General features: G+C 36.8%; 1 protein-coding gene across 49 annotated transcripts in view; it reads left to right on the top strand.

The window, feature by feature from the left end:
* The window catches only part of LOC148224426 (uncharacterized), a 227,952-nt gene that overhangs the window by 118,554 nt on the left and 82,310 nt on the right, over positions 1–27,088 (top strand). The window lies entirely within an intron of this gene.

The raw sequence follows: 27,088 nt of genomic DNA, 5'->3' as shown, positions 1-27,088 counted from the left end.
CACAATCATCTGTGATAGTAAGCTAGATTCTGATTTTGTGTAATGACTACAGCACTGTCAGACATAACTGCGTTTATATGATCTGACATGCTGTCTTTTATTTTAAACACAGCACTTAATGAAAAGACCGGGAGCAAAATTCTTGTCTTGGAGACAGCAAAGAAACTTAGCTCAAGTCTCATTTCACTGGTGTAAGTGAAAAGAAAATTTGACCCAAGGCTTCCTAAGTAGTAATTATGGAAAATTATTTTGACACAAGGTAAAAGATAGTAATACAGTTGCATTTTCCAGCATATGGGACAGGTTTTAAACTAATTGGAATTTATTTGAGAGATAAATCCTGAAATTCCTTCCATGCTTTTCTTTTACATTAACAGACTGTAAAGTTCACTGACAGCAAACTTCCACCACAGATATTAAAAAGAGTAAAATATTTTGTATCTGCAAAAGAGCACTAACACGTTTAGTTCTGTGAACCCAAGAGTGGCTTTGAAGATTAATTTGGTGTCTGCTTAGTTATGAGAAGAATTTTCACTGGTAGTGAAAGTCATAACTTTTTTTCTTTTAATTCACATTTCAGTCATTTGGTCCTGTTTTGTTTTGCCTCAAACATATGCAGTTTAGTTTAACAGCACAAAATATTATCCATAATTACAGAAAGATCCTTCCTGCTCTTTTTCTTTTATATTGACATCACTCTCAGCTTTAAAATCTCCCTCTAATATGTTGTACTATTTATTGACTGTCCTCACCTTCCAAATGAGGGAACTTAAAGGATTCCTTCTTTATTTGAGCAGCATGTATTCTTTCTGATTTCTTAAGTCAGTTTCTGAATTAGTGGAAATTGTCTCCCGCTGAGTATAAAGTGTTTTATCAACTCACATATCATTCCTGTAGGTGATAAGAATGATACCACTTTTGTCTGAACACTACTACCATCCAGCATAGGATTTGTTAGCTATATTTACAGGTTTACAAAAATTTGGTTTTTATATAACTTTACACATGATTGCATTGACATTCAAATAATTGCATTTCCTGTGGGTTATTTTCTATATGTATTTTTCTGTGGTGGGTGTGAATAAGCCTGTTTGCTTCGGCATTACCCAGCTGGTGCATCTGTGTCCATGCCTGTGCAATGGACAGAACACATGGCAAAATAAGGATACATAGTAAATGCACCCTGGGTTTAAACCATGTCCTACCCTTTCTTAGTCTTGCATTTAATCTGTATTTTTCTGGTTTGTTTTAAATCTTTTTTTGTCTATGAGTATTTTGTTATTATTTTTTAAACGTTTTATCCTGTTCATGGTTTCCTTGGTAGATTTCTTAAACTGCTTCATAAATGGTGGCAAGTTACACCTTTATCAAATGGTCATAGTAGAAGTCTTTATTGTCTCAGAGAGAAGCCTCTCAGAAGATGCTTGGGAATCTGAATTCTGTTAAGAGAGTCGGAAGAGGTAAATCTGTGAGATCTATCTCAGATCTGAGTAGCTTTGAGCATCTGGATGGTGTCCAACCCAGCCTTTTCTTCCAGCCAGAAAAAGGGTGTCTTTCAGCTCAGTGACTATGTTAGGAGATCAAGCCCCTGTGCACAGCCTTGCGAAAACTGTTTCTCTAATGTCATGCTATTTTTGCATTCTTTGAACTTCCATCCTCAAGGAGATGAGAAGTACAGAGAGTCTCATGAAACCTGCTTTTGAATTTCCTTTTGTGATGAGAAGGCAAAGGACAAGAAAAGCCTTGGTCTTTTTACTTCACCAAATAAATGTTTAGTTGCTTTGAATTTCCAAAATACAGATTTTTTGTGTTGCATTGTCTTCCATTTCTAGAATATCCTATGCTTCATGTTAGGAACTGCTTATGTTGCATGAAGCCCAGATATTTCTTCTGATATGCCACCAATTTTATCAGTTCCTTCAGTAACAGTTAGCTGGTGGTGGGAAGTTGCTCTGACAGCTTTGCCCACACCTTAATTATTTCTGTTAAGATGTGTAAGTCTACATTTCACCTCTTTCCTGGTGTCCTATTGGGTGGTTTTCCTTTTTTTCTCTTGAAATTTACTCCTTCAGCTACTTAGGTAACTTACTAGCTGCTGGCAAATAATGTATCAGAGCTCATACAAATTGCAATTTTCCTTTGATTGCTAGCAAGATGAGTAGCACAGACTGCTGTTCTTCCTCCTTCATATTTTGATCTGGCACTTCAGGCAGGATGCTTATCCATATATGTCCAGGTGACAAAGCAGCCAGTCTCCTAAAGACACATCATTTGACATCTTCACTAGCTCTTCACAGAATAAAACTCAGCAGATCCCTCCAAATTTTGAAGCAAGACTTTGGGATTCTTTTTGGCTTGTCAGGTTCTGTTCCTGCTCTAACTCTTAAATGCCCAGACAGAAAGTATAGTCATTGTGAAAATGAAATGGTGCAACTCTAATAAGTGCCTCTGAAGGTGTGCCAAAACCTGTGACTCTGTCTTTACTGACTCCTCTCTATCCAAATGTGGGAGTTGTTTAGCAAAGCAAATGACACATTGTCAGGATTCTGGATACTGCCCTGAGGCTTTGTAATTGCTGACTTCTCACCGTCTCAACCAGGGAAATATAATACCTTGTCATAAGTATCTGCTGCAGCAGGTCGTGGCTTCACTTCTGATTTTGAGGGTCAGAGAAATCTCTCTATGTTTTGGGAGGAAAAAGATTTTATGAAAGCAAGAAAAACAGCAAAAGCAAAAGAACAGAAACTCCTCTGGGCCTTATGAAAGCTAAAAATCTTAATTTACTTCTTGCCCATCATGCATTGTGAGACAGTGAATCTTCAGAAATGGTTTTGACTGGCACTAAATTAGCTTATCAATGTTTTATCTGCTAGATGATCCACTCCAATGTATGGCTTAAACTAGTTCAGCCAATTAGATCATAATTGGGAAACCCAGAACCACATTCTTGAAATTATTTTCTGCAATATTAGGTCATCGAGTGTTGTTTATGCAAGTTTGTAGGGCGGGGAGGATAAAAAGGTGCAGAATACCTTAAGAAATGTTACCTTCCAAAGCCAACCTATTTCTGGATCTTTAATCTGCAAGAGTCTTATGAGACAAATTCTTGTATTAGAGCCTGTGGTTGTCAGAGCCAAGAGGTTTGGTGGCTTGGTCAAACTCATAAAGATTATCTGAACAGCCTCTTTGAGGCAAATTCTCATTTGGTTGCCCTTAATGTTGTTATATGCAATCAATTGTGCTTCACAACATTTGGATATTCTTTGGGATATACTGCCCCAAGATGCAGGAAAAAAACCTACTCCTCTTGCCCACTTCATTTGAGTCCTGCTATAATTTTAATGGAAAGAAACAGAGACACTCCACTCCTTTATTCCTCATGTACTATACACAGAGGGGAAAGCAGGTTCACTTAGGTGGTAATGCTGGGACTTAAGAATTAGGTGTATGTACTTTCAGCAGATTACATAAGTCTCTAAGAACCTCTAACTGTTAAATAAATTGTCTAAACATTATCTGCACAAACAGTAAGCTAATAGATCTTAGGCTTACTCTGCTTTCAGAAGGCTTCTCCTAATCAAAGGGACTTCTGGAATCATAATCCATACTTCTTCTCTTAAGAACAATGAGGATACTGAATCCCTTCTGAGACTTTAGAAAGACTGGTCTTATTGAGAAATTGCTGACAGAACTTCATTCTGCATGAGATTTTTCCCCAGCTTCCAATTTGACCTTACTCACAGCCATAGTATTTTCCTTTGCTCTGGTACCTTCATCTCAGGTGCTGCTTTGTCTTCCCAGGTGAATTCCTCTCAGTTATTGCCCTTCAGACTCCATTGTGATACCTAAAAACAGTCAGCCTTGTAGTTTTCTCTTATAAGATCCATGCTATTCTGATCAAGATAATAGCTCTTCTCAGCAACTCTGTTAATAGTTCCCTCTTGCTTTAATAAACATATCAAGAAACAAACACTGGGTTTGAAAATACAGTCCAGTTAACACACCATGGCCTTTTGGGTATCAGGGTAGTGTTTTCTTTTTGTTTTTGGAGTTCCTTGGTTTGGTTTTTTGTGGTTAGGTTGTGGGGGGTTTTTTGTTTACTTGGTTTTGTTTTTTTTTTTCTTAGCCATGTTGTAATGCTCCTCATTAATAAATTAATTGTTCAAAAGATGAAAATTTATTTTTTCCTATGCTGTTTCCATCTGATGAGCTCCAAATTTAATGCAAAAATTCTTACTATGCTGTAAGTGATTGACCTTGCACTCTGTATAGTTAAATGTCACTCATTTCCATTATTTCAGTCCTAGAGATCTTCTATTTTTTTTCTTGCATGATATTATAATTCTTTGTATTGAAAGATACCTTCAACATTGTCATCTGCATATTTCATCAAGCAGTTCTGATTTCTTTTCTGATTAAACAAAGTGGGCCTCAAGAATGAGCCATGAAAAATTTTAGCAGTCCCAGACAAGGGATAAATCTGTAACTATAACCTGCTTCTGTCTTGTATAATTAGTTCCCTTCCCCCTGTATATCTTTCCTTCTAATTCTCATCTTCTTCAACTTCTCCAGTAATTTGCTGTGGCACTCTGCCAGTTCCTTCTCTTGTCTGGATAAGAGAGAACTACTCTTTTTCTTTTTTCTCCCGAAAAATCAGGTATCTTAACAAAGATAGCTGTCAATTTAAGACTGCATTAGCTACCCTTGTTAGTGGGGTGTTTTTACTCTATATTCAATTTTCAAAATTTCTTCTGATCCTTGTGTATTATAGAGGTTACCTTAAACATGAGGGAGGAGGTAGAGGGGGAAACAATCCCAGCTGTGACCTAGGTATTTTCAGGTCTCTTAGATGGTTATTTTACAATGTAAGTATACTGAGGAAGTGGGGATCCCAACTGCACAGACTTCACTGGAATGTCAAAGTTAGAAGTCTAGTCAATCTTGATGCCTTTCAGGCAGTGGACAGAAAATAAATGTCTGGCCCACGATTTCAGTCTTTAAGGAATTCAGGCTCCATGAAGACAACAGCCTGCTATAGTGAATTTGTATAAACTTGGTTGTATGAGATTTCTCAGTGGCCTTTGAAAGAGTGATTTTCCACCACAAACTCAGTTCCAGATTTATCAGTTCCAGATGCTTTTCATAGGCTCCTGGAATCTTCTATGGCATTTTGCCTTCAAAATACACCTGTAAGCCATCTATCACTGATCATCAGGAATGTGGATAGTTTGGATTTTTAATATTAGCATTAGATAATGCACAGATTCTGTAAGTCCTGAAATTTTTGAAATTTAGGGTAAAATAAGTGTTGAGAGAGGATTGTTCAACTCATTAGCTTATGCCTGTATAATATTGCTTTGGGGAATTGCTGTTGACTGTATGGCAAGCTTGAAAACCATCTTACATTAAATTTGATTCACAGGCCTAAGTTTGTTGGGATAATTCTTGTCACATGAATTGAGAACTTCAGTTTTGATAAATCATTATTATTTAATCATTCACAGAGTCCCTGCAAAGACTCTTGAAACTCTCAACTGCAGATGAACTCACTTCAGTTGTCATACCTGGAATGTCCCGAACATGGCATTTCAATCATTATTGATTTATTTTTCTTTCTTTTTTGGGGCTTTTGTTTGGGTTTTTTGTTTTGTTAACAGAAGGTTCCAATATATACCATTTAAAAATTTGTGGTTTTTACTTTTTATTTTTGGAAAATGATATTACCTAGAGATATGTCCTATTGATAAAAGATAATTTTGCTATTTACTTCCCCCCCTCCCCCTATATATTATAAAAATACTATTTTTAGGAAAGTGTGTATTTATTTGTTTTCTTCTTTTCAATAGCATTTCTTATATATTTCTTATTTTCTTTTCAATAGCAGAATATACAGAAATAATTTAAATGTTGTTATAATCACATTTAGCATAGATATAGCAAACAATAAAAATTTAACACAGTTTTCCCTATGTTTCACTTAACTTTTAAACAATTTTAGATTTTTCAGATCACTTTGAGACTGAAGAAACTGTTTCTACTTTAAAGGAGAAAAAAATCTCTGATTAAATCTCTGATTAATCTCTGCATTTAAATGAAGTTTCTTACAAATTGTTCTGAATATGAGATAGAAAATCACCCCATGCTGTCATTATTAACACATTTTATTCTAGAGAAAATTTCATCTAAGCTGTTTTTAGATTCTCTTTAAAAGAGAAAACCACATATCAAATTCCAAATTGGGAAGGAAATATTTTGTCAGACTGGGAAAAAAACATTTTACCATCTACCCTGGAATTTAGGTAAACTCATAAAAATGTTGTACCTAGCCGTTTTAATTTAGCAAAATTTTCCTATAATAGACTTTTCCATGGCCAGATGTTGGCTGATATTAAGCCCAGAACTTTAGCATTCTCTTCACAAGGTTAAACTTGAGCAGAATTCCTAAAAAAGATAAAAGCAGTAAGTACTTGCTTGGGGAAGTAAAGTAGATTATGCAGAAATTGTTCAGAATCTTGTAACTTTTCCAAGGTGAGGGAGAGACTGGGGGTGGGGAGGTGCAATGGATGTTTGCTCCTCACTACAAGGACTAAATGCTATGCAAGAATCCAGGCAGGGAATCAACCTCTGTGTCTCAAAAATTTCTCTCTTCTGTTCCTAGCTTCTGGTTAGTGAAGGGTATGTGTGATGGGTGGGTGAGTGTGTGTTTTAAAATTTTCAATATGGAAATTTATGTATCAAATTCAGTCCTTTAGCAAAAACACACTTGAAACCATGCTTGCATTCAAAATCGAGTCTCACTTGTGGTTTCCAAAGTGAGGAATAGGCAATCCTGCTCAATTCAAAGTATTTCCTGAGTACTGTGGTAGGATCAACTGGCAGGAAAAAAAACTTGAAATGTAGTGAGAAGTATCCTGTGTCTGGAAGAGGCTGAGAATGGACAATGATCCATGATGATGATGATGTCTACTAGTTTATATTTTGAGTGACAGACATTACTGATATGAAATGGAAGAAATTTTTGAAGGGGAAGAAAATAATTTAGTTTCCATAAATTCTAATAGACAAAGACTGGACTTGTTAAGCAGAGCAATATAGTTATGGTCTTTGGGTTACTATGCTGTAATCCTGAGAAGTTATGGCTTCATTTTTACCCTGGATCAGTGACATAGAACATAGATATCAGTAACTTTAGGCAATATCAAAACCCATGATATCATTCACCATTTTTAATCATTCTGTGATTGATATGATTGATATGAGTCTCACTAAGAAAAAAATTTCCCTGTTCACTGAGAAAAGTATGGGAGACATGAAAAAATGGATTTTAAGACTGGTTGAAGCACTATAATTATCTGAAATTTCAAAGCCTAGGAGAGAACTTCTCTTTATTAAATATTTTTCTTTTATCAAAAGGATTCAGTTAAAATTTTCTCATATACTGCTATAATTGCTTAAATATGTTTCTTGTAAAAAGAACTAAAGTTTTGTCTCATGCAGATTGTATTAAAATCATCCTGCTGTCACTTCAGAGTATTGCTAAACTTCTACAACTCTCAAGTCCTCTTAAAATGTTCTCTTGGAAGAAACAGGACATGACAGCTATTATTTATCTCTAAATTATCACTGTAGATTTAGAACATTTAATATATAGAATGCAGCACAATATTAATAAATTACACAGAAGAAGAAAACAAGATACTGCCAGGTCAGTGAAGTGTAAACAGTAAGGGGACTGAAAAAGAGGCAAAAGAGGACTGAAAATAAAAATCCCAAAGAAATCAGTCCTCATCCATGCCTCTCTAGTAATCCTCTGTAACATTTTAATCAAAAAGGGCCAAGTTCAAAGTGTTAGAGATGCTGTGGAAGCTAAGGCTGCCCAGAAAGACAATACATATCTGGGAATTTATTAATTCTTATAAAAGTAGTGTTTTATCCTTTGGTACTGTGAAACCCCACACAAGAGGTAGATAACCACCTTTCCTTATCCAGCTCCATAAATGCACACTGTATTTTTATTGCAAATCCTCAGCTGTACACACTTAGGACAAGCAACTGCCTAGTGGCAAATAGTTCGGAGAAACAGCACTGAGGAACTGAATCTGGTAATTGCTCTGAATTCATTGTTACCCACTTGATTTTATACAGTCATGGCCAAGTCTTCCATCTGTCTCTGTACTCCAACAACGATTTCAGGACACTTCGAGCTGAAACCAAACTGTGTTTGTTTTTTTCTTTTTTCTCTTTTCTTTTTTGGTTGGTGTCTGGGCTCTTACCATCACAGCCCTTGATTAAATGACAGCTTTTTGTTTTCATTGTCTTACCTTCTTTTCCCATTCAGTTCTTGACAGCCTTCCCTCTCAGCTGAATACTGTTATCACTTCTTTATTCTAATCCTCTCCCTAGCTGCCTATATTATCACCCCTCTGTTTCAGAACTTGGATACTTACCCTTTAATCCATTAATTGGCTTTTTACCCTCAGATCTCTTTGACTCCTCTGAGTGCAACCTGACTCTCAGCCACCACACACCCACTTTATTCTCTGTCCCTCCCTTGCACCTCCTGGCTCTGACTACATTTTGGTGCTACTTTCTCTTCTTACCAGATAGTCTTGTTCTTTATTTCCTTTCACAAAGGAGGGCTCTCTAGTTCAATATCACTTTCAGCATTGCCTCTGTTTTCTCTCTGTTTACGTATTGCCTTTCTACATTGCATTTAAACAAGGGTAGATATATGTAACAGGAATAATCTTTGCAGCAAATATCTATGTTGCCTTCAGAATAGGTCCATTTCCTTATCAGGGTTCAAAAGTGTTGGGCAACTTAATAAAATATGGGTTGTTACACAGCAAACATATTCACTTAAACGAGATTATCTTTTGATTGTGTCAGGTTTCTATTACTGCTTGCATGCAGTGGAAGTGTATATTTCTTAACATTTTTTTTAAACCATGTACTCTTTGTGTGTAAAATCTGTTTGTATTAAAAGGAAATACTTTGTCTGGTGGCACCATTTAGTCCATGAATATTATTGCTTTATTTTAAGAAACCTAGCCTACTTTTTTTTTCCTTAGTCAACATTTGAAAATATAGACAATATTGCAAAGAGGCTTGCTAGTAATTTTGTTTTGTTCTCTTTGATGTTTTCTTTATATAGTGTGTATGAATACACACATTTGATATTTAGAAAAATAGGGAAAATTATCCTGGTGCTAATGTACACAAAGCTATTACACCCAGTCATGGTTAATAGCACTAAATGGATTTAGAGTGAGGAGTCTAGACTGCAATCCTGTCAGCATCTGCCCCTTCCCCAGTAATTTATTTGGGGTTTGCACCTGCAGGTGCTGAATTGGGACTGAATTCATATAGAATTTTTTATTTGGATAGCAGGCACTGAAATAGTAACATTTAAGAAGAGCATTAAATAAAATTGACTCTGTTACCATTAACTTTCCCTCCTTCGTTGTCAATATTAAAACAATAGAATCCTTATTATCCAGGCTCTTCCCAAGAGGATCTGATCCTCTAATTACTCCTTAATCTATTGGCACCCTGATTATTAGACGTATCTTATGTTGCCTGGTGCATTTCCTTGTTAGAAAGCTTTCATAAAATATTTCAGTTTTAGCTCATTCATTGGCTAGCGTACCTTTAATATTTCATACAAATATTTCATGCAGTTCCTCTCTCCTCTCCTCCATGCTCTGGAGCATTAAAGCCTTTCTGAAAAGGCAGTAGAATGCAAAGTCTGTGAGAACAGCAGAACCATAAAGGTGACTGTGCAGAGATGAGAAGTCCCCTCTTTGCCTGCCTCTCTGTTCCTATGTCCCATGCACTCAGTAAGCTTCAGCTGGAAATCACCTTTTCCTTCAGTTTTGAGGATATGCAAATGTATCTACAGGCATCTCCAAAGGTGAAAGGTTCTAACCTATTGTATCACACAGCTATGGAAATGGGAGTTTGGTTAGGACTTGTAAAACAAAAAGGTTTTTCTTCAGTCCTGTATTATCAGGCTGGTTCATGTGAGACAGAGGTGTGTGTCTTAAATTCTTCCCTCTCTAATAAAAGAAAAGTAAATTGCCGTTCTCCCATAATAATTATTTTTCATAGTCACAATATACTTGACTCAGAGAATCAAACCAGCATACCCAAGCAGATCTTTTGCTTCTTTTCACTTCCAAGAGCTCAAATCGTGTGGGAAACAGGGAAAGAAAACCAGTTTAAAGATTTTTTTATCAAAAATTCTGTACCTAAGTCTTGGCTATATACATTTTAGGTCTCAAACATTCCCCACTGTTTATTTGAGTAATGTTTTAATTTTGTTAAATGACAGACCCCTTATTCTTTGGGGTTTTTTTTCAAATATTTTTAGTGTTGGGTATTCCCTTCTTTGTTTCATTCCATGGAGTATCAGGACATACAGTTCTCTTATGAGAGGATGCTTTTTAGCTTTTCAAATTGCAGTCTGTCATCAATACATAGTCTTTTAAAGACCTATGATGTGCCTCCTGTCCTACACCTAGAAATGTGCCTTGGTGCAGTAGCTTTCAAGCAGATGCACTTCATTGTGTAGACCCTTTTCAACATGTCCAGCCTGGATCTGTCATTCATGGGTGTGCAGTTCACAGATGGATGTGGTGGCCTTTTTGTGGTCTATGAAGTCTGTTTTGTATGCATGGAGCTTTACACTAGTCCTGCTCACGTGTGGAGATAAAGGCATGGAAGGTGTTGTCATAAATCTCTTCAGGATCTCCCCTCAGTAGTGACAGCAGCATACGCATTTTTAACAATAGCAGGAAGAGCACCCTAAAAACTGTGTACCAGTCATGTAGTGTGAAAGAGACAGCAAAAGACAGAAGGGTAAGAGAGATCACAGCAGTAAATATGCACTGTAGGAAACCTTTATCCACTGCATGCAATCTACTAATTCAATTTACAGTAACCTTAAGTTACCATCGGAGATGCTAAAAAGCTTTGTAAAGACACAAGTGTTTTTCATGAAACGAATTGATAATCCTTGAAATATATAACCCTCTCCTCCACCCACCTCTGGCTGATCTCTATAACAGCTTGCATAATTCAAGACTGATTTGTAACTTAGTTATTCATAATGCTATTTATTTCTTGTTCATTCTTTCTTTTATAACTATTTCTGAATTTCATGGACTTCTCATAAAAAAACTATAATGCTAATGCTAAGGGTAATTTTTTAAAGGTGCTTCAAAAATATAGATGTTTAATATGCAGCTGCTCTCCTAAGGAGCAAAAGGTTTCTTCCTGCCACTTTTTTCAGATTCTGTATTAAAAAATCTTTTTTTTCCCCTCAACTGTCAATATTTAAGGAAGTACCCTTTCATGTTTTCTATAATCCTGTTAAAAATAGTAGGCATCTTCTGTATCTGTGGATAGACATACAGCACGGTGCAAAATAATCTATACACTCAAGGTTTGTTTGCAGATTTTCTCTAATGAAAAAGGCTCAAGATATATAATGAGACAGCCCCTCTGATACAGTTAATCAGTATCCACACAAGTTGATCCCTTGAATGCATTACATGATTCATAAGAAATTGCTTAGTACATAAGAAATTAAGATTGAGTAATATTTGCTGATGTCTAATTTTTCAGCTAAGAAATCTAACACTTTTAAGGAAGAAGAGGGGTAAGAGGTCCTCACTTATGTTCCTCTGCTCTCTTCAAAATAGGATAATTTAAGACACAGCTATATTGCAAAAAGATTTCTGAATACTGAGTAGAAAGGGTTCTTTCATTCAGTTGAACATCAGAGGATTATGGCACCATAGCTAAATTGTAAAAACATTTTGATTTCAAAATATGTTTAATAGGTCATACTTTTACAATCACAGCTTAGAGTTAATTACTATGTCTAGTCTCAAAACAGGTCTATGGTAATAAGTGTCTCACTAAATCATTGTCTTCACTGTGTCTAAACTGTCAGGGTGGGGATTTTTACAGGTGCCTAATCAATATATAAATCCAAATCCTGTTAAACCTCTCCATGGTGCTGGTGAGCAGTTATGTGCTTTAGAAATCAGCCATCCTTCAGCCCAGGTCATGTTTTATTTCGCATGGGAGTAGTTGAAAGGAAAGAAAGAGCACCACGTCCTCCAATGGACTTGCACAACACTAGGTGAGGACATTTAACTAATGGGGAGGGAAAGTGCTCAGACCTGCAGGGAACAGCACAGGAAAATCCTTCTTCAGGGGTAGTGGGTGTTTTGTCATACAGGATGCGCTGCCTTTAGCACCTATTCTGACAGGGTGGCTGAGGCAAGAATGTTCAGCCAGAAATCATTGCATCTCTCCATCATTGTGGCAAAGGTCTAGAGCAAAACAAAACTGGAGGTGCGGGGGAAGGCATAGCTAAAGTTGTTTTTTTTAAGGAATGAAGTTCGGAAAAGGAAGAGTTAAAGTTACTGCTGCTGTAATATACATACCAGCCTCTTTTGGTCTTTTAAATCTTCACAGCTCTCTTACAGCAGGTTCTCTTCATGTCTAGAAAATGCAAATCTCTGGGCTCTTAACAGCAACTGAATAGGGATATGTATTTCATCTTAAAACAAAGAGTGAAGAGGAAGGAAAAAAAAAGAAAGAAAAAGTTATTCAAAGGATTTTGGAAACAGGTGTTCTAAATCAACATTAATTGGATTTCAGTTAATTATTCCTTATACTTTAGGGATTATAGGAAAGGCAAAAAAGCAAGAACAACTTCTCTGACACAGTAATTGCTCTAATATTATTTAAGCCAAGCAGCCCCTCATTCCTTTCACACACAGCCCACAAAAATTGGTCTCCAGATGACTCTCACAGGGGCTAGGGAATAAGGACGAAGTAAAAAAGAAAGACAGAATCTTTGGAAGCCACCTTTACTTGGGAGGATGGTTACAAATTTAGCCTGTTATGCACACCATCCTCTACCTGTAATTACTAGGATAGAGACAACTGCTAAAAAGCTGTTGTATCTTGACTTTAGAAACCCCATTTCTAGTATGAATATTATGTAATTATCCTGATACTTTATCCCTGACAGTGTGTGATCTATGCACACAGTTTGCAAGGGCTGAGAAACACTGGGTGGAAGAAAGGATTTTGGTTTTTGGCTTTCTGTTCTTATTCCTCATGGGAATGAGGAGTCTACCTTTTCCCCAGCATTGGCAGTGCTATACCAGTTAACATGAAAAATTGCATACGGAAAGTTTTAGTTTACCTCTGAGAACCAACTAATTACAAATTTAAAAGAAGTGGCAGACAAGATAAAATGAGATTTTCAAAATTATTATAAATTGGAGCAATCTAAAGAATTTTAAAATTTACAAAGCAAGTAAGTTGTAGGTGGTTTTGGTTGTTTTCGGTTTGGGTTTTGGTTTGGTTTTTTGTTTTGTTTGTTTCTTTTTTTAAATTTGGGTTTAAACTCTAACTTTTTGCAAAACTTTGGCTGATCCCTCCTAGTTTTAAATTTATGAGGGTCAGAGCAGGTGTGACTCTTGCTTATCTCCTCTTCCTGTCCAGCCTGAGAGAAGTGAATAATACTAGTGATAAAAGTAACAGATTTTCAAAGTTATTTTTAAACTTTAATATGATCAAAAATCAGAGCTTCTAGTAACAGTTAAGATAATGTTTTACATGTTTTTTGCCTTAAGTATGTATCTTTGAGGAACTCCCCACCCCATATGTTTGAAGTATACATGAAACTTGTCACTTTTGAACAGGAGATATAGGCAAGTTATATGTGAAATTATTTACATGGCAGATTTTAAAAGATTTTGGAAAGCCTAATGAAACTGGCCTGAGGGCAGTTAGAATTTGCATTCCAGCTTTCTGCTCATGTGACAAGTTGCTAAATATCTCAGTTTAAAAAAACTGGAAGGGGATTTCCTATCTTCAGTAGTTCTTATCTATAGCTGAGGTATATTACTAAGGAGAAATACAAATGCCCACTATATGTGTCAGCATATTTCCCACCCCTACAAACAGATGGGAACATAATTACATCACATCTACAGTCACTCATTTACCTGGCTTCTGTACATATTTGCATAACGTCCTGACAGGAACTTTAAAGAGCTGAGATTTTTAAGGAGCTTATGAAAATATTATTCTTAAATTAAAATGATCTGTTATAACCCAAATTTCTACCACATCTGCACGAAATTTGTAAGAACTGATGCTTTTGTTGCTGCTATGAAAGCACAGCAGAAAGCAGGAGGGAAAAGTGTGATTTCATGTGTTGGTAGCTTTCAGAGAATTGGCCAGGTATGTGTCTGTATTGTGCTAGCTGCCCTGATTTACCTCCTTAACCCACAGCATTTAGATGGCATCATTTCTCATACTGTGCAGATGATGGTACTGCATTCTGTAGAAAGAAAGTATTTCTCCATCAAATTTCATTATTTCTAAGAGACAATGAAGTCCAAAAAAATAAAAATCTTTAAAGTTTTGTTCAATAAAGTTAAAAAGACAGAATTAAACATATCAAGAGAAATTATGAAAATGTCTGTAAGCAATAGGTGCATTGGTACTTAATCATTGCTTTCCTAAATGTGGCAGTTCATAGTTTTTCTCTTGGTCACCAGTATTTGGGTTTTTGGCTTTTCTTTTTTTTTTCTTTTCTTTTTTTTAAATCGCCTGAATGCTAGCTTTATTCATTCTTGGACAGAATGCACTTTTACTTTGTAAATGAATATGCAAACTTTTCCTTCTTGTTAAAGGAAGAAAAAGAAAAGACACTCTAAAATTCTGTTTCAGGTTTTTTTTCCTCCCAAATCAATTCCCTCAGTATCAGGTTGCAGGAAAGTATTTCTCAAATTAAATATTCAATTCGTAGCCCAGATGTGTTTTATGCTCTTTTACACTATACATATCTCAGCGCTAGTGGCATTTTAATGCTCAGAGTTCTGCAGGGCTTTTTTTTCCTACCTCGCTTTTTCTCTTTGCTCCCCCATCTTACCCTTCTGACCTTTGCTAAAATCTTCACCATGGTGTATAGGTGATAATTGACTGCTTTCTAAAAGACACTTTTTGTATCAGCTGAGTGCTGCTTGTTTGAGTTGTGAACACATTTTATGGACAGACTCAAAGCCTGGTTGTGCTCAGTCATATGTGCAAAAAAATACATTGTTAGTGGTCTGTAATCCCTAGCCCATGGTGGTTCTCTCCAGTTTATGTGTGAGAAGAGATGTGCTTTTTTAATCACAGAGCAGATGCAGGGCCTAAGGGCCTGACCCAAAGCCCATTGAAATCAACTGGAATCCTACCGGCAGTTTTAATGGCCCTACATGTCTGGATAAAAACACCTTACTCATTTTTATGAAATATAAACAAACAAATGAAATGCAACTTATTTTTTCTTTCCTCTCTCCTTTCCCATTTGCCTCAGGAGGAAAATCCCAACCTGTACTCTAAATGCCATGTAAACAATTTAATGGCCCCCACCTGACAACTATACTGTTTATGAAAGTTTTGTAATATAAAGCTGGAACATGGCTTTATAGCACGGGGGGGCTACAGCACCTTCTAGCACTAAGAAAATTTTCTGATAATACTTTGCATGGAAAGGTTGATGTGTTTGCACAGAAAGCAGTTTGTACACAGTATGGTCTTAGGACTACATGCTAAAAATATCTATGTAGTCAGTGTAGTCTATTTGTGAAATATAGCAGGAGAAAATATTTATGAGCACCACAGGACATGAAGCTCAAAGTGCAGTCATTTCTAAATGAAAATTATGTGACAGTTCATCAGTATTTAATGCTAACATTGCTTGATCTAGACATAAAGAATTTAGCAGCCATTTATCATAACGTACACTACTGTTCATTTCCTGATTTGCTTAGAATACATTGATATTTTAATCTCAACAGGAGCCACAGGTCTAATTTTAGCTATTTAATGAAAGGAAAATCCAGCGAGAGAGGGATTTTTCACATGGCTATTAGAAACCTACTCTCACAACTTGAATTGGTTGGTCTTTTTAATGCGGGCTCCCAGAAGCCACTGCTTGGTCCCTGCGCCAGATGCAGGTGTTCCCTTGTGCTGTCAGCCAGGAATGATTAATGAGGATTTGCCCCTACTGAAAGCAGTCTTTGGAGCATTGTTCAGGGCATCTGTGGAACTGTCGGGGGAGACAAGGACACAAGTGAACAACCAATTATTTGGCCATCACTGAGGCAGCATGAAAAAGACATCAAATTGGACAGAGGAGCAAAGCTTTTGTTTCATGATCATATTTTTAGGTGTTAATAGTAACAGAGGAATTCTACCTGTTTTGTTTTCCCTTTTCCTTTTTTTTTTTTCTTTCAGAGGAGAGGGGAAGGGCTAAAGCACTGCTTTAAAGCTAGGAAAGGATGTGCAAAAGAAGCAGACACAAAAACTGATCACAGTCCTTTAAAAGTGTTGAAGGGAGGAAAACACACAGAATTGATTTCTTGGCAGTTGCACCGTGTGTATAAAGAAACACCGTTTTGCTCGGCTAACATTAGAGAATGAGGGCTAAGAATTCTGTGAGGAGGAGGAGGAGGAGGAGGAGGAGGATTTCTTCTGCAGGGAGCTTCTTAATAGCTGTCCAAATACAACAGTTCAGGAGCCAGGGCATTTATATGTGCAGGGAAGTGTTGCATTAGGATTCTGAAAAAGAAAATATGAGGACACAAAACCAGAAAACATTTGCAAGATTTGGTTCAGCATTCATCCTGCATGCCTCTTTCTGTATCAAGGTAAAGACACATAGGTGCAGAAGAGTGAAAGAAAAAAAGAGGAACAAAACTAACACCACTCTGCCTAGGCTTAGACTTCTGCATTTTCTATATTTACCAAGATTTGTGATTATAAATACTAATTTTTAAACTGAAAGGAAAGGATTTTCACAACAATCCAATTACTGAATGAATTATTCGTGAAATACGTAATATGCTCCATCCTGTTAAGCCTTTTTTTACCATAGTATTAAGAATAAAAAAGTTAATTATACAGCTTATTTCTAATGAGGAATAAAATGTTTTAGTGACTAATAAGAAATATAGAACTATTTCTACTGAGGTATTGTAATTAATATTTACAGTGGCTAATTCCTCAGAAGTTCTTCTGTTCCCACACATTCATGCAAGAAAAGGAGTTTGGATCTTGAAACAATTACAAATCATAATTCTAAACTAATTCTTAATGAAGAAGAAATTTATATTTCTAAATTAACGGTTTAATTATGTTTGATTACCTGGATTTAGGTTTATTTTTTGAGGATTTTTTCCAGATTATTTATCATTTAATGGCTGTAATTTATCAAGGAGGACTCATTGCATTCATAAAATTATTTGAATGTCCATACATAAAGGCTAGTTTTCTTACCCGGCTAGTTTTTTAGGAAGTTTTAGTATGCAAAATTTTTTGCCTGCCTCACATTTATGATGAATTGCTGCAGGTAAAAATTTGACGTATGATACTCAGATTTTCAAAATTTTCCATCTCTGTCAAATGGCTGGGTCTGAAACCCAAACAGTCAACTGCTGTTTCTAATTACCATAGGATAATAATTTTATTAGAAAATAAAAGTTTAAAACAATAATTAAAAACAAAGTATATAATAGCCACAGAAAAAGAAAAAGCAGTGTCATACATATGCAAATGGAGCCTTTGTATTTAAAGAATATAAAAACTTCCTTTATACCACTCAGATGAGAGTATAGATCAGAAGGAAATCACTAAACAACCTAAGAATTTTTAGGATATTTTAGCATTCCTGGTAATGGTGCAAAGTGTAGTCTAGAATTCTATGTTGGGAATAGGCTCCATACAGCCCTTGAACTGCAGCCATCTGTTACTCTTTGCAAAGAGCTCTGACACTAGAAACAGAGCTTTGTCCCCTCTTGCCTCTGATATTTGTGTGTTTGGAACACGTGCTGGAACATACAGTGACTTTATGAGTAGCTGTAATTTCAGTGTACAGACACACTCGACTGTCTTTCCTTCTTGTCAGGAAGAGACAATGGCATCAACAACGTGCCCCTGTATCTGACATTTACTTGATGAAGAACAATCTCTTAGACTCCTCCTGGGCATGATGGAAGTGATATGTTTCCAGGAACTAAAGGAATGATTACAGCATCTCTAAAGAGGATATTTGCTTATGGCTGCCAAAGTGCTCAGCTGAGTTTCCTAATCCTAGATAAGTAAATAGAAAAGAAACTTCCTGCTACTGTAGACAATGCTGAAGACTGCACCTTCTCCTGCCAGGTATAAACTTTGACATAGGTTGTCAATGGTTGCTCATCACTCTGTTGGATTACTTCACACTCTTTTACTTGGGGTTGTCAGCTGGAGAGAATAGAAACATCTGACGTTAAATCTTGAAGATGAAATTTCTGAGTAACATAAAGCAGAGCCCAGGCTGTTATTTACATGTGCCAGCAGCGTACAACATCAGAATGTCCTCAGGATGTGGGCATTCTCTCCAAATCTCCTGGAGGGTGAGCACCTTTGGGATGGGTGGTCCCATGGGAAAAAAGTCAGGACAATACTTTAAAGACAGGACTGAATTCTTCTAGTGGAGGTTCTTTGGCCTGAAAATAGGGACAGGGTTTGCTAGGTAGTGCCTATCATGGGAACACCCCTTTTTACATACCATTTTCTCCAGTATAGTGACATCTCTTCCATCCATTACATTCCTCTTCAATCTGCATACTTTTTTAAACTAATTTTGTTTTTCCCAGTGCTTGTGCTCAGGTTGATACATGTTGTTTTTTAAAGTTTTCCCCGTAAACTCTTATGTATGTATTTTCATGATACTTCAATAAAAACATCAAAATTTAAATTCAAAGCAAACCAAAAACAATGGGCAAGAACATATGGAAAGGGATAAACCCATTTACATCTTTATTATGAGTGTTGTTTGTTAAAAACATCAGCTTTGATTGGGCTTTATCTACTGCAGGTTTATTTCACAAAACTATAAAAAAATTCTGAAGCTGTCACTTATGTTTTACAAGGATCTCTAATACCCTGCAGACTGCATAAGACTGTGAAGTAGTGGATTAGTATGAGGTTAATATCTGTGAGATGATTTTCTTCCCTATTCTCATGGATCTTTGCTCTTTTTTTTAATGAAAAAAAAAAAGTTTCTTTTTCTCTAAACAACATATCTACTGTAATAAATTCTCAGGGAAAAAAACAAGCAGAAAAAATCATTAAAGCTCAAATACATCTTTTTTAGCTTTTAGTATCTAATATTTAGCTTTCATTTCATACTGGAAAGAATGAGGATTGTTAGAAACATGCTATGATTATGAGTGAGTGTTTACTTTTATTTATGCTAAGTAAAATCTAACAGCAACATGGTCAATGATTCAGGAGTGTCAGGAGTTACCTTTTATAGAACTTTTGACCATCAGGATTTCTCCCTTTGTCCCTTCTCTTGCTAGTTTAACACAGCCTGATGATTCTTGTCACTACAGCCAGCGTGTCTCTGCTGGAAGTGATGGTGATGAAACTCCAAAGACTTTTGTGACTGTTATTGCCTCCAGGCCTGAAATGAAGGGAGGCTGCAGACAACTGGGGCAATGTCATTAGAAACTCATCAGCACTGGTTGTTAATGAACCATTTGATAAAGTAGAAGGAATTCTCTCTAGTGTTTGCACTAACCACAACAACAACAACAGCAATAACAACAACAACAACAACCAAAAGGGCAAGGGTGAAGGTTTGGATGCAAAAATACTCCCCCTTGCAGGAGCAGTGTGAATCAGCTGCAGTTTGTTTTGTTATCATACACATGACCTGGTATAAAGATAGGCAGGGTAAGCAGGGATTTTGCAGATGACATTTCTATATTGATTTTATAAAATAGTGCTGGTTCGTGCTTAGTTTGGGCTGCAAAAACTGCAGTGTGAACTACTTAAGTTCTGGCTCTTTGCAACAGAGAATTGTGAGGCTAAATAAGTCTTCAGTTCCTTTACCCTCGATAGCTGATTTTTGCACCTGAAATCCCAGAGTTAACAGTTTGGTAAGTTTGTGCTCACACACAGGTATGTATTCACTTATAAAATCTATTTTGTCCAAAAATCCATCTTATATCCATAGAAAACTATCTACAGATTTTATAAAGATCATTGGTTTGTTCAGCTTTTATTTCTCTTCTGTGCTTAAGAGCAGGTTACACTTAGGACTGATGTGTGAGCTCAAAGGGCTTTTCTTCTCCTATAGCCCTCAGAGGTTTTTTTCACCAGCATACTTCCCCATCATTTCTTGATTTGACTTTCTTCTTTCTAGTCCCTCATGTCATGCAGGTTTTTTTTAACTTTTAGTACTACCTTGTGCACATGTTCTTTTCCCTTTTCCTCCCTCCAACTTCTCACATCATTCATGCATCCCCGTTGCATCCTATTTCTACCCATACACGTTTTCCTGTCTTTTTTCCCCATACCTTTGTTTTTCTTCCATTCAGCTAGGAAAAGAATGCTCTTCATACCTAAGGAAGCAATCCTTTACTAATGATGGTGAAGTTTCAGCATGTATACTCACATATATGCTGGAAACAACAACATAGTTAAGTGGCACTTATTATTTTTCTAGGGAGAGGATCTTTAAATTAAGAGACTTTCCTGAATGTTCTTTGTAATGTAAAATTATTTAGCTTAAAATTTCTCAGAATATGAATTACACAAAATATTTTTCAGTATTAGGATGGATTATGAAGCATCACGTAATATATCTTAATTTTTACCATTTCTTTTTGCATTTGTATGAACTGCCAAGGTTTACAACCTGTGCATATTCACTTCAGCATTAAATTCTTGACTGATTCAGCTTATTTTACTGTCCTTTGCAGTGTTATGTTAATGGCAAACCTAGCAACACCGGTTGCACATATTTGTTTGAATGCTACCCATCATATGATCCTTACTTAAAACATATTTTAGCCTATTTTTGGAAGCTTTAAAATGCTGGCAATGCTCCAAATTCATATTAGAAGTAAAAAGTGGATTACGGGATTATTTTGGCCAAATAAAAGATGCAATCCTTTGCTGGAAAGAAAGAGAATCAGTATCTGAGCTGGGATGTAGATAGTTAAAAGAAGTGGTGCTCTGTAAGAATTAACAGGAAAAATAGTACAGAAAGAGTATTTCTTATGAGCTACCAGAGCCTAGCATTTTCATAAACCATTGTCTTGACGGCAAATCTTGAATATTAATGAAATGATTGTCAGAATACGAATATAAAAATATTTGAGATAATAATTTCTGAGGGTTTTTTCCCATTTCACCTATCAACCAATAGGAAGTTAAAGAACATTTTAAGAGAATTTTATTTAAATCAATTGCATTTGAAAAGAGTATCTACATTTCAGGGGTTGCTTCAGGTTCTTCCCCTATGGATATAACTTATCTTTGTTTTCAGAATTGCTGAAGCCAAAAGTATAGTCTGTAAGTTTGAGTGAACTTTCTTCACCTAATTTCAAATCTGCTTGAACTTAGTGACTTTGTATATTTGATTTAAGCTTCTTGGAGATTGCATTCAATAAAGGAGAACAGTACAGGTGAAGGGAGAAGAGACAGAAATATCCAAGGAAAAATCCAACTTATTACATATATATATATATATATATATATGCCACATGTGAACTACTTGCTTCTTTTTTAGCATTTTCTGTGTTTTGCAGAATAATAAAGTTTTCTGTGGGAAAAAAGAATAAATCAAGTAGCCATTTTTGGTCTTAATAGAATCATGCACAATCTGTTTTTTCCTTCATCAGCTGCAGCCTTAGCAGACAACTAGATCTTATGATTTATTTGTCCAGCCTTGCAAGATATTTTTCCAAAAGTGAATCATGGCATGCCAGAAGACACATGAAATGGAGTGATCTATGTTGTTCTTCTCTTATTGTCTACTAGAAAGTCTGTCCATTCCTGATTTTAATCACACCTACTTAGTGGTCAAGCTAATTCACCCTGCCAGCCAGATGATCTAGTTTGGTGTCCACTGCTGTTATTAGAGACTGGAGGTCAAACCTTTTATCTATTTTTGCCAAACTCAGTGGGACACAGTTTCTTGCTGGGAGTCTTTGGAAGAAGACGATAAATCTTATTGCTAATATCCCAGTAGGTAGTAACATGTCTTCCTACAGGCATATCTTCAGAATTTTTTCAGGCTCTGTGAACACAAATAAAAACTTTAGAAAATCCTGTGGGGATTTTGTTTTATTTTTATATCTGTCATAAAAGCATCTCCACTTAAAGCCTAATTGTGAATTGTCAGCACAGAGTTTTCCAAGATTTTGTGTTCATTTTCATGTCCACAAAAAAAGAATGTAATTGAACCATGCTAACAATTTTATGCCTGCTTGTGTGGACAGGTAGTTTTTTGCGGTGTAACCAGTCTACATTGCTTGTAATAGTTTGGTAATAGGCCAGAACTCACTAAAATACAACGCATGTGGATTTGGGGAATGCCAAACTACGGAGAGCATGCTTTGCCTAACAGTAATTCTTGGATAGTGAAGAGCAGTGATTTTTTTACCTAGGATCTGAATTGATGGACACAGAGAGGTATAGTCAATGAATCCATGCTCAGATGCAGCCTGGTGATGAGTGGTGTCCCTCAGGGCTCTGTCTTGGGATTGGTGCTCTTTAATATCTTCATCAGTGACAGAGAGAGATCAAGTGCACCCTCTGCAAATTTGCAGATGACACAAATCTGAGTGGTGCATTGACACACCTGAAGGATGGGAGACCATCCAGGGAGACCTGGACAAACTCGAGAAGTGAGCCCATGAGAACCTTGTGATGTTCAGCTGGTCCAAGTGCAAGGTGCTGCATCTGGGTTGGGGCAATCCCAGACATGAGCATAAACTGGGAGAAGAATTTATGGAAGGCAGCCCTGCAGAGAAGTCCTTTGGGGTTCTGGTGAACATGAGCTGGCAATGTGCACTCATGGGCAGGGAGGCAGCTGTATCCTGGGCTGTATCAAAAGAGGGGTGGCCAGCAGGGTGAAGGAGGTGATTCTCTCCCTCTTCTTTGCCCTCATGCCCACCTGGTGTGCTGCATCCAACTCTGGTGTTTCCACATAAGAAACACATGGACCCGTTAGAGCAGGTCCAGAGGAAGCCACAGAGATGATCAGAGGTCAGGAGCACCTCTCCTGTGAGGACAGGCTGAGAGAGCACGGGTTGTTCAGCATTGAGAACAGAATCTTTTCTCTCCTTCAGGCACACCTCACTGCAGCCTTTTAGTACTTAAAGGGGGCTTATACAAAGAGAGAGAGGGACTTTTTATATGGGCAGATAGTGATAGGAAAAGGGGGAACAGGTTTAGATGGAAAGAGATTTAAGTTTGGATGTTAGGAAGAAATTCTTTACTCTAGGGTTGCAAGGCACTGAAAGAGGTTACACAGAGAAGTTGTGAATGCCCTATCCCTGGAAGTGTTCAAGGCCATGTCAGACAGGGCTTTGAGCAACCTGATCTAGTGGGTGGCATCCCTGCCCATGCAGGGAGTTTTGAAGTAGATGATCTTTCTGGTCCCAAATAATCCAAACCAGTTTATGATCCCAGGATTTGAAATCCTGTGGAGAACAGTACATGACTTTTGAGTTGGCTGCAAAAGGTGACTTGAAAGAAGCTTTTATGTTACACCACAGTTTATGTGAAATTTGGCATTTATGGGTCAAAACCAATAAAGCCACCTGTGTACAACTGTAAAATGGCTTATGCTTTGCTTTGTCTCTAAGCATTAATTTAAGATCCAAGGTTCACATTGCCTGGAGCCTTTGTGGATACCATGAAAACTTTCTTCATTTTTTTTTCTGTTATTGAGCTGACAGCCAGATTAAATGTTGATTGTAAAGTTCTTTCATTCTCCCTACTACTGCACTTACTGCATCCTGGCCAAATGAAATTACATGGTTGTATAAAAGAGGTTTATACCATTATAACATAACTTTTTATAATATATTCACATTATATAAAAAATTCAAAACGCATAATGTAAATTTATTATAATAAAAAGGCATTGCAAGAATAAAGATGTTTTAAAAGAATGAATTAATTGTGAAATTGTCATAGCATTAGAAATCTTGTAATCCCCATGGAGGACCGAGTTGGGTTAGTCTACCCACATAATACTTATTGTACCCTGCAGATTAACCAGCTCTGACTCACATTATCTAATTAATTGCTTTTAATTGTAGTTGTTTAGCAGTCCTCAGCTTTGGTTTTTCTGACACACTGGTTACTGTGCAGTCAGTAATCAAGGGTCATCCCTTGATTTTTATTTTTGTGGGTTTTTGGTTGGTTGGTGGGGTTTTTTTGTGTGTTTGGTTGGTTGGGTTTATTTTTTGCCAAAAGCGTCTCATTTCCCATAGGTCTCCATCTGAAAGTGTCACCTTCCCATTCTCCACACAGATGCATCTTTGCACTAGTTAATTTTCCCTTTCCAGAGTCTCCATTGCTTCCACCAACACTACAAGAGAAGAACCGGTTTAGGAATTACATTTCACCACTCTGTTCACATTTAATAATCAATGATGAGTCTTTCACATTCACAGCAAGATCCTTGGAATAGCTTTTGAAGAAGACAGAAACAATGAGCTAGGGCTGCTATCACAATTCTTTTAGCTCAAACTGAGGGATAGGCATGGAGTTTGCCTGTAATCCCTGAAAAGCAAGAATTTTTTGATGCTTTTTCTTTCAGCAGAGGATTATTTGGTGACACATTATATCCAAATATAAGAAGGTAGCTCAGATTCCGTTTCTCCTCTGATAGAGAACCAGGCAGCCTGGTGGACAACAAGCAACACAGTGCAGCTGTCACTGCTTTAGTACTCCATTTTCTGAACTGAGACCAGAAAGACATTTTTTTTTGTCTCAACTCTGCTCCATAATTGAAAAGTGAAAAACAAATTTTCTATCTCTTCTTTTCTATAAGTCTTCAAAGGAGTCTGCATTGCAATGTGTAGAACACTCACAGCACTGTAACCTGAACAGCAATTAACTCTAAGAACTGTAACCATGAAGTACACATTTTAGAGCATCAAGGAATACAAATGCTTTTTTTCTAAATTATTCTTTATTATAATGTAATTGCTTAATTTTTATTTTGCCTTAGCACGTGCTGAGAAACTCCAAGTAGGCTGCTGTATTGTGCATTGATTTTCTTCTATGAATTCCTGCTGAGACAAATATTAGAACATATTTAATACAAATACACATTTATTCAATGTATCTGTTCATATAAATACTAAAAGCAAGTCTTCTCACACTTCTATATTATAGACTGAAAAGGACTTGAAATAATGCTTTCTGGAACACATGCTCTCTTTTTCTTCACCAAATAAATGAATTAGCTTTAATTATTTTTAAAATTAAATTCACAGAGGTATGTCATGGCTTTTAAAGGTGACTTTTTGACACTGGATGTGCAGGATAGAGTGTAATTCCTTGAGTATCTTTTTCCTGAGTTGGTTTATAGTGAAAAAGGAGAAATGTCCCAGCTCTGTTGCCAACATATTTTCTGACCTTGGTCAAACTGCTTAAATTGTCTGAGTGAAATCCTACCCGTACTAAAGTCAAGAGGATTTTTGTTATTTATTTGAATGGGGAAAAGATATCACATTTGAATTCTGAATTGTTAATAAGAATGGGATAACATGTATCTAACTCTCACAGCTCTTGTGAAGCTAATTAATCAGCAGAGTACTTTGGGATCCTCAGAAGTATAATAGAAGCTGCAAGTACTATTATTTATTTGTCATGTAATTGGAAACCAGCAAGGTAAAAAGTCATTGATAAAAATCCACATCACAAGGTCATTTCTTTCAATGTTGCAAATCTCTTCTTCAATCAAGAGCTTTGTAACTGATGAAAAGTACTGCCTAATCATAACATTATCAAGTCAATTTAATTGGTGCTCTGGCAGCACATGAGATCATAATGAAGTCATTTTTGCTAGTTACAGGCTTAAAAATATTTTTATAGCACCCTTCATCCTAGTGGAAACTTTAAAGGCCTCGCAGATGGGATTAAGGTTTTCTGCCTCTGTTATACAACTGCCTTTGTGTGGCAGACACCAGCTGTTTTAATCATGCCTAAGAAAACTACTGGTAAGCATGATATTACTGTGTTTATATTTATCCTTTATACGTATTACGTAGTTTGTGCCTTTATTAATGTTCAGATATGCCAAGGTAAAGAAGTAGGACTTTTGGATTAGAAGGGTTCTGATTTTTTCCATGTATGAACATTGGTAGTTGTCACTGTTGCCAAACCACAGGTTTTTAATACACCCCATGTCTTTGAAAATCCCATTTTTGACAATAGAAAGGTCTACATGTTTTTGTACAATACTCTGTTTCACTTTGTCAGAAACTTAAAGCTCCAAAACTGATATTGGCCTTCACCAGGTGAAGGTTTGGAGTAAGAATGGTTGGTTAGGTTTCTATCAGCATGCCCTGTTACATCAAGTGGATTGCTTAATTTACCGTGGTGTAAGCTTCTGTATTGCAACAGATGGAAAGAATGTCATTTGTCTTTTCTTTGCCCCATTTCTTTCATAGCTGGAGTGACTGAGAGCTGGTTTGCCAGTACCAGGCTCCTCCTGCCTGCCATTGCTCCCCTCCTTGAAGAGCTGCATGCCGTGGCCACAAGTCCCTGCAGTGAGCTCCTGCCACTGACCACCTGCCACAGCTTGTGGCCAGTGAAGGGCAGGCTGTGAGTTTCAGCCCTCTTGCCATTTGCTGCTTTAGCAAGCATCTGACTTAAAAGCTCATTTTAAAATGCAGCCTTTAGAAATAAGCAGCAAATGCAAAGCAGCCAAAAGGCTAAATGTTGTGGCTCAAGAAGTGATGGTGTTTATGAGGAAGGGTTTAAAATCAGCACCTTTCCTTTCTCATTCCCTCCCTTTCTTCTCTGTGGACTCCTCTTCCTCTTTGATATTGACCACTTTTAATCAGTTGTGCCTGAATGTGTCTTGGGTACTGGAAAGCTGAAATTTCTTTCCCTCCCTGATGAAAAGCAAGGAATTGTGGCCTCCTGCAGCCCAGCTGTGGCATTGAGGCTAAGCAAGACTGCTTTCTACTGCAGTTTATCC

The sequence above is a fragment of the Sturnus vulgaris genome, chromosome 3 (assembly GCF_052056855.1).
Source record: "Sturnus vulgaris isolate bStuVul1 chromosome 3, bStuVul1.hap1, whole genome shotgun sequence".
In the NCBI taxonomy this organism is placed as follows: Eukaryota; Metazoa; Chordata; class Aves; order Passeriformes; family Sturnidae; genus Sturnus; species Sturnus vulgaris.
Note: the sequence above shows the minus strand (reverse complement) of the source record. Positions and strands in the feature narration are given on the sequence as shown.